The sequence below is a fragment of the Paralichthys olivaceus genome, chromosome 4 (genome assembly GCF_024713975.1).
Source record: "Paralichthys olivaceus isolate ysfri-2021 chromosome 4, ASM2471397v2, whole genome shotgun sequence".
Taxonomy (NCBI): domain Eukaryota; kingdom Metazoa; phylum Chordata; class Actinopteri; order Pleuronectiformes; family Paralichthyidae; genus Paralichthys; species Paralichthys olivaceus.
The window spans coordinates 19,283,660-19,293,053 of NC_091096.1; the positions used below are offsets into that span (position 1 = coordinate 19,283,660).

The following is a 9,394-nucleotide window of genomic DNA, read 5'->3' on the forward strand; positions in this document are numbered from 1 at the left end:
TCTTAGCCGTGCTTCTCTTCAACACTGAGAAAGATTGCAATGTACAGCCGTCTGCGCGCCACATCCCATTTGACATGTTGACACAGTGGGTCCTTAAAAGTGCATGTGTCAGGAACTTGGAACTAATAGTGCAATGTCTAACTTCAGAAGATTAGCCAAGCAATGACATAAGCTGTGGCTGCTCTGGTGTTTAGAAGTGGCTTTTTGAAAAATGTGTGTGGCGTTCGTACGTGAGGAGAGAGAAATGAAGGTGATGGGAACAGCTCTGCAAGAGTGGAAAATAAGTGAAATGTAAGTCATAGGTAGCAATATTTTGATAAAGTAATCATGCTTCAGGAGCAAGCCTGGGACTCTGAAATCAGCCTTTGGTGATTCCGCGGAGCTCCTCTGAACATGGCAGCATCAGATTTACAAATTGAAAATCATTAATAATTCTAACCAGGATGTGATAAATCTGGAATCACTCCCGATGAACCTGGACACACTTTCATAAATCAAAAAGATTACTTGGAAATTTTTTAAAATCTGACGTCAAAGTGTCAGGCTTACTAATGGTTTTTGTAGATCCCTTACCATGATATATCATTAATCTGAGATACATTTGAAGTGTGTCACCGGGGCAAGATGTGATCCCTCTAATATTAGGAATATGCCGGTCTGTGTCAATACAGGGGCTAGAAAGGATAAAAGCAGGCGGGTGGAGGGGGTTGCTGGGGGAGTAAGTTGCCGTGGGTTACATTTTGATAAGGCATTTCAATGAATATTTCAAATGACCATACAGCAGCAGGAACTGAACATCCTTACATTTGAATGTAACAACTGTTCTGGTGGTGATGCATCATGATAAGAGTGATACTGATGATGACCATGCAAGGCAGTCAAAGCAGATAACCTGCTATAGAAATGATAATGTATTTTAATGCAGAACAAGTGTTTCCCTGCTAAATCCACACAGAGACCTCGACATCCCCCCCAAAAAATCCACATCACTGCTGAAATACCCTCTTTATTGTGAGAGCAGCGTTACTGAGACTTAGGAGTGTGCTATTGTGGAGAAGGTGGTATTGACCGTGATGGTGAAGAGGGCACCTCTGTAATCTAAATGTCATTCACTGAAAAGCATCTCCCACACAGCCAAATGCTTTCATCTGAATGTGCCTCTAAAAGATTCAATTACTTCTTCTCTCCTTCTATTTCTTTCGCCCTCTGATCTCCACCCTCCTTCCCATGCACTAGTTGCTTATCTGCCGTGATTATAGTCATTACAGTGCAGCCGTGTCTGTGGTGAGATTTCAGCAGGAGCAGACACGCTCAGCCAGCTGCCTCTGCAACCAGGTCCCGTTTAGTAAAGGGACCTGCACAAAGAGAAAGCTGGAGATATTATGCTGCATATTCCAACGACTCCTCATTGGCTTACCATAGATCCTTATTGTTAGATCATAGCAAGAGATTCAACGATGATTATGCATTCTGCACCATATACTCTGTAAACATTATTCACATTAACATGATTGCCTCCATCTGCGAAACCGAATAAACATTGTTTACTGCCGTAATACACCGCTCAGAGTGTATTTCCTACTTTGCTGAGGCAAAAGTGGAGAGAGGTGGCAGCCTGGGGATAGAGGGCTGTATCAGCCAACACAGCTGCTCTTTTCATGTTCAAAATCTGTTTCTTGCACGTCTCCGTCTAGGTTTCAGCAGAGGGGGTGGAGTTTAAATGTGATGGAACAAAACTCATCTTTTGACAATGACATCAAAGGAAGATGGCTTCTTTTGTGTTTGAAGTGGAGCATGTTTGAAGTGTTCTGAAGACAGTGGAGTGGTAGGGCAAGTTCATTGTTGCTTCGCTCTGGGGATGATTATCAGCTGCTATCGGCGCGTATCTCTGAAACAACTGTCAGCATGACATGTGAATAATGATCTCCCTTTTTCACCTGCTGACACCTAACCAGCTCTGACACCTAAATACCTACAGTACTACTTGAGTTCAGACAAGCATTTCTTCTCCCTTTCTTTGGCTGCAGCTTCATGGAATCCTTATTATGGCAAAACTTTATTTTAACTACTTCGCATTTTTAAGGACTATACACAGTGAATCAATGGTTTTAATACATGATATTGAGGTTGAATGCAGATATACAGATTTTGAGTATTTGTTAACAGTACAGAATACCATTCACTGTATATAAGAAGAACGATGCACTATCCAGAAATGAAGCCAAATTATACCAATTACACAAACGCCACCATCTTGCACTGATGATGTCAGTCTGTGTAGTAGCAATCAAGGGATGGAGCTGCAGTATCGGTATCCTGCCAATACATGCACTCGACCAATCAGTCATTCTGAGTTGTAGATCAGGACTTTTTAGTTTTTGCCAATGCCCCATGGGCTAATATGAAGGAGACCAATGCTGCTGCCAGTCAGCAGGGGGCAATCAGGATGGGTTGGCTCTACTTTTGGGGAGGCACCATGTTATTAATTTGTATACACAATCTATGATATCATGTTTATAAATGGTGTATGAACAACTAATAATTGCTTGATAACAGTTAAACATAGCTGGGGACATACCACACAACCACATCTCTTCTTTAGTTATAATCACATCTTTGTGCAGCTTCAAACACACACTTTACACATGTAGAAGCACTTAAAAGCACATGAAAGTTACAACCATGTGACACACTGTAACATTTGTATAACACTGCTACAAGAATATTTGTTGAGTAAAACCTTGAACCTTCACAAAAACGTGGACGTGCCTGTTTCAGCTATAATGCTATCCAGACAACGCAATAAATCCACAAATAAACACTTCATAATATTATGTTATCCTAGTCTAGTAAATGACACCTAATTCAAAGTGTGCATTTTGTATGTAAGTATCAGATATGTGCAGTTATACATTTTAGTTTATAGTTTCATGTTGCTGAGCATGAAAGGGCAACAATGTACTATGAGAACATGTTTTAACAAAAGTCATCATGTTTGTACATTCACTACTTAAATCAAAACTGGATGTTAATGATGGTCAATCTCTTACTAAATCTTTCTTTTTTACACCTTTCCAAACATAAATATAATCACAAACCCATAATATCTGAAATACCTCTATAATTATATAAGATAACAAGTATGTAATGGGCTGCCATAAAGTGACTGTTAATATACTGATTATTAGTATTTCATTGATGATGAATGTCACAAACATGATAATAAATTATTAATAGTTATTAATTATTAAGACATGAATACAACCTCAAATGTCTGTATATCTCATTAGTGTTATTACACAGCCATTATATGTTAGATGTTAGACTATGTTATCAGTTTTTATTGTGTCTATTAACACTTAAAATTTTGCACCTAAGTACCATTAGTGATAAAACATTTACCCAGTGTACGTATGCTAAACAGGAGATGTTATTATTATTCAGAAGCATCTATTATGGATGAACATCATCCACTTTAAACATATTTGCTTCTTATATCAAATCCCATCACATGCACATAAAGTACTGACTGCAGCAAAGACCATGTTTTCCTTCTCTCTGTGATAACAGCATGAGTCAGAGAGCAATGGCTGACACTGCCCTTAAATATAAACCAGTCTTGGATATTAGCTGCTATCATATAACTGTATGCCCTTAATGGTTACATTAACCTAGTAAAATAGACAAGTTAACAGTCCTCCCAATATGTGTAGGGAGCTCTAGATTTAGTTGGGCCTCTAAAATCCTCCTCCGCTAACTATTATTGTACATGGGTTGGCAGTCTATAGTCCAGCCTGTAAAATCTTTCAGGAAGGGTCATTAAGGATATTTCATTATCTCCATATTGCCAAGGTCAGGTTGTCCATATATCCACTTTACGGCTGCTAGGGGAATATGCTGCGACTGTAGTATAATAGACCAGAAAATGTCCACACCAGGAATGATGGGAAATCAATATTGGGCCCAGCTCATCAATACAAACCCCATTTTCACAAGCAGGAAGAAGGTACTCGGGGAAAAAAATGTTGAGGAAAATAGATCAGATCGGAGCGAGAAAATGAAATAAAACAATGTTTTATTGTTAATAAAATGTTTGTTTTTTTGGTGTAGTACACGGCAGACTCGTCACAGAAGAGGTTTAAACCGGTTTGGCTTGATTTTGTTTTAATCTGCCAGCACTGGATCAGGCAGTCCATAAACGTCCCGGCAACAGTCATGTAACCACGTTAAAGGAGAAAGAAACATGGGTTGTGACAATGATTTGCCCCATTTATTACGGCAGTGGCAGCCAGGGGCCTCAATCTGCCTTTGGTTTGTTAGAAGAATGTTGATGCCTTCAGTTTATTGCAGGGTAATGGCAAGAAGAAATGTAGGATGCCAACAAACAAAGGAACGTTTATATTATTACAGACTTAGTGGGGGATATGTGGTGTAAAACATTTGGTCATTACTGAGACAATTCCACCCTCATACTCACATGATGTTTGACACATTTTTACAGTCTGCTATTTGTGATCAATCAATTAAAGCCTCAACATTAATCATAAACATCACTCTCCGAGGTCTATAGATAAATACTATTTCATATTATAAGGCCATTATAAGTACATGCAGGTTATTTGTTAAATAAACAGAGCAGAGCATGTTGTGGTCCAACAAGGAATTTACAATGTGCTATGGTGGAGAAAAGAGAAAACAGCCTGTGGTTGTTTAACCAGCCAGTTGTAGCCTTGGGCGTTGTTTGTTTATGCAGCACAGCTTCCAACAAATGAATATCACAGTGGTAAACTGATGTTGGGGGAAAAAAAGCCAGGACTCTGCATACAAAAGCTCCTCCGTTCGTTTCCAATCAAGCACCAGCATCACAACAGTTTGAATAGTTCAAGTTAGGGCTACTTCCCCACAATGTAACATGTGAATATATGTATTTTGCCCTGAAATGTTGTATGACACAAACACTGACTCACTACTGTTACTGTACAGCAGACACGTTGTCTTTGTGCGAACATTACACATTGTCTGCTGCATGTTAATGGCTTATTGACCATGTATGGTGTAATGAGACCTTGGGTGCAGGGGCAGCCTTGATATATGAGGGTGAAAATTGGCCTCTGCTGCACTGATGACCTAATTTCAATATTCAGGGACTTGGGGATGGAAATGACACTTTTCACATTTAAGTGCTTTGTATTAGCCCCTGGCTCATACTGTACCTCTGCCTAGTCCCGGTCCACAGACAGAACCACACACTGCACACGGAGACCGAATACTGTCTGATACGGACCCTTTAAATTACAACCATTCATTGCTGAACACAGCGAGGTTCTACACCCTTCAACCGCTGGGCAGTGTGCACAGAGGGAGCGTTTGACTTGCTCCAGGAGTCACCTTCATCTTTTCCGTTCGGCTGGCGTGATGCATGCATTCAAGAAAATAAAGCAGAGGCAGATTCCAAAAGGGCTCTGTCTTCAGAGATAACCTTGAGGATGTATGGCATTTAGCATTCTGCTCAACCCCGGTCGTGGCTTCCTGAAAGCGGTCATGGCTTCCCTAAAGCACATATTTTGATCCCTCGCCTCGCGTACCTTATGCAGGAAACATTAATACCTTTTCATGCTAAATGTGTGTCCCATATTTTTTTCTCTTAGGGAAGGGGCTTCAAACTGGAATTTAAAGACTGTCATCACATGTTAGGGCAAAAGGGGGCTGAAGCTCGATGACCTATTTGTATTTCTGTCTAGGAGAGGAGAATAACATGAGGGTGGGGTACATCGGGGAAGGTGGTGAAAAATGCAGACTTATTTATCATTCATCCTTCATTTTCTCATGTATTAGTGAGTGGAGGTGTCATGTTTGGCACATGGAAACTCTGTGTTCTGCCAAAGAGATGTGACGCCAGGAGAAATAGGTGTTGTTTTAACCTTGAGACTGATTTAAGCAAACATGAATATATTATGTGCAGTATCCCTCTTCCCCCCACTGACGTGCTTGCACTGTATTCTTGCAATGCTACTGTATATTAAGTGCAGTTTTTACTGCAGACAGGAATATGAGCTGTCAGGTTCTGCACAAAGGACAGGTGAACCACAGCATGGCAGCTTCACTTTCTTCCTTGACAAGGGGGAGAAAAAACCTGGAAGATGCTCCGTAAGCTATAACAAAAACTACACAGAGATAGATAGATAGATAGATAGATAGATAGATAGATAGATAGATAGATAGATAGATAGATAGATAGATAGATAGATAGATTTTCACTCACCTGAAATGCCATACAAGAGCAGATGGGACAGTGTGCTGGGAGCTACTGCCACGTAGTGTGTGTGCGTGTGTCTGTGTGCCATGGGGACAGTGCAGTAGCTCATGGTGCTCCGACAGGTCCACTGTGTGTGGTGTTCTGCAGCATCAGCAGCCGGACAGGGGCCAGACGGTGGATTTATGATGCCAGGGAGCGGAAATGACCTGCTTCTGTCATTGGGTGTGTGCCCCATCACGAGAGGCCCTAAACTATATTGGCACAGTGCTGACAGACATGTTTGTCATCCAGTCAGTTTTGAAGATACCAAGCATGGGGTATTACTCCTCTGACAAGCCCCTCCACTCAAGTCGGTGTGTCCGCGTGTGCACCCTGTCCGTCTTTTCTGCTTTGTCTTATTGTTTTGTTTTTGCTTTCAGAGCTGTTTCTTCACGTCATCTGTTTGATCAAAATTACAACTACTTCCTTAAGAGTAATTTTGAAGTCATGTAGTATATTCACAATAGAGATTATAGATGTATAATGGCTGTATAATAATAAGTAGCAACTTAAAACAAGTATGTTTAGAATGTTTTCAATTACATCTTTAATAGTTAATTCTACATTGTAAACTACTGTATAAAGCAGGGAATTGATTAATCTTAGAGTGTATACAGTGTACATAATATTTTATTTGAATATAACTCATGCACATATTTTACAAACTGCATGAGGAGCTTTCTGTGGATTATGTATGGAAGTGTTGCATGAACAGTGACACCTTCTGGTATTCTGAAAACGCCAAGTATGACTGCATTCAAAATTTCACTTTCTACCCATTAGACCTTGATTTTATAAAGCATCACACAGGCGGTAAATAATCCTCACTCACTAATGAACAAATCATCTTTTCTAAAGAGACAATCCACACAGCCGTATTTCAGGTAGAGAATGTTTCATGTAAACACATTCTTTCATTTCAAATCAGGGAGCCCTCAAAGAAAACTATGTACACATTGAGTCCAACTTAGCATTGGAAATCAGTATGAGCTAGTTATGCTAAATAAAGTGTAAATGCAGACTGAGTCTAATTTATGCTCTGGTGTCGACATGATAATAGTGAAGTTTGAAGCTGTAGTTGAATGATCACATACATATACACACACATACATTTGTATTAATATCACGATTTCAGTCTAGGGTGTTATGAAAGTCACATGCACATCCTGTTGGAAATAAAAGCATAATTTTCTGTTTTAAGTTAAATGAATATGCATCATAAAGACATTTTAGGAATTTAATCTTAACAATTTAGATTTGAATGTCATTATGTCAATAAATATCAATGCCTACCTACTATTTCATTTCTCTATTTCATACCTGCATATCCATTCCAATAAATGAGTAAAAAATACAGCATGCATTCCAGAGAGGAAACTAGCTAATTACCTAATTTCTTTGCACTCATGTTGTGGGCCAATTATCAGGAAGATCCATATTAGGCCCATTGGATTTCTTCACTTGTGATGCAAGTTTAACAGACACTTACAGAAAGGCACACAGTGGTAAGACCCAAGAGACAGCTGATGTAACTGGGAGTTTGTGATCATTGCAGGACTGTCACCACATGCACATAAAACTGGGAAATATAAAGAGATAACCAACTAACACGGGCAGCGCAGAACAAAGACTGCCAAGTGCATAATAAAGGATCCAGCTGTAATTTAATCATGATCATATCTTAAATCAATCTTTTGTCAGTGTGAAATGGATGAATGATGCTGTAACAAAAGCTATCTCACAACAGTAAATCACTTGATCAGCTCATTTAGTAGATGCACACCATTTATTAAAAAAGGAGCACTTCATTAAATATTTTGGAACGTGTCTTTAATGGAGGTACAAAACTCTAGCTGATTTGTTGCCTTTTTTTGGCATTTAAGTCTCTGACCTACTTATGTGATTTACACAGCAGACACCAAATTCTGCCTCTATCCACTTGAACTTCCAAAGATTTCCTCCATCACTGAGCAACCATCCAGAGAGCCTTGCCTCACCCATCCACTCCAATGAATATTTTATAAAGATGCAAAGATTTTCCTCCTTCTTAGTGTGTAATCAAATGCACACAGTGCTGCAGGGATTTAAAGAAGAGATATAAAGTCACATCTTAAGGAAGAAATCCATTTTTCTCTAGCCTTGCATTCATTTTCAAATCAATGCCTCTCAAGAGACTGGCTACTCAGATCACACACACATGCACGCACACACACACACAGCTGGAAACATGTTCGCTATTATTCTGGTCATCTGATATCTAAATGCTGTAGACAGTAGAAATAATGGACTGCATAGGTGCTTAGTATTCAGAAGGATATCAGTGCTTAACTGAACACTTATGAATCATATTATTAAAAAAGAAAAAATTGAGTACATAGGGCATATAGTACTTAAGGTGGCTATCAAAGATTTCTCATAGATTTCAGTTCTGGTTGATTTAGTGACTCAGTGGTGAAAACAGCAGTTTAAAGGTTCAGTGTGTAGAATTTAGTGACATCTAGTGGTGAAATTGCATGTGGCAGCTGAATACCCCTCACCTCACCCTCCCCTTCCAAACATGACAGAGAACCTGTAGAAGCCTTAAGTTGTCATAAAAACTCAAAAGGTGTTCAGTGTTTCCTGTCTGGACTACTGTAAAAAACATGGCAGCCTCCGTAGAGAGGACCCCCTCAATGTAAATATAAAGTATTTCAATACAAAGGGCCCCTTCTAGAGTATAGAAAACAACAATTAATACAATTTTGATGAAACACACTAGTGAAAACATCACAAGGGTTATTTTATATTCACTTTGTGCCAATAGATTAGTTTCTCCTAAATCTTACACATTGAACCATTAATACCACAGGTCACAGCATTAATAAATATTTTTATAATTTTATTATATATTAATATATATATATATTTTAATATATTATATCAAATGTATCAATATTTATTCTATGAGCGAAGGTGATCTGATTGTGTGTTGCTGAGATTTTGATCCCACAGAGAAGTTGGAGTTGTGTAGTGTCATGCATGTGTGTCAAACTGATCCGCCTTCAAAAAAAGGCTGAAAACAACAAGTCTTGCATTTTTAATGGGTGATAGCAGTAAGTG

General features: G+C 39.1%; 1 long non-coding RNA gene across 2 annotated transcripts; it reads right to left on the reverse strand.

Moving 5' to 3' along the window:
- Positions 1-990: 990 nt before the first annotated feature.
- On the reverse strand, positions 991-5,744 carry LOC138407502 (uncharacterized). 2 transcript variants are annotated; one of them, XR_011240936.1, is made up of 2 exons: positions 1,583-5,744; positions 991-1,355 (listed from the first exon to the last, which is right to left on the reverse strand). It is a non-coding gene; the product is annotated as an uncharacterized lncRNA (long non-coding RNA). The 2 variants fall into 2 exon arrangements; XR_011240937.1 differs by having other exon boundaries at positions 1,502-5,744.
- Between the last annotated feature and the right edge of the window lie 3,650 nt (positions 5,745-9,394).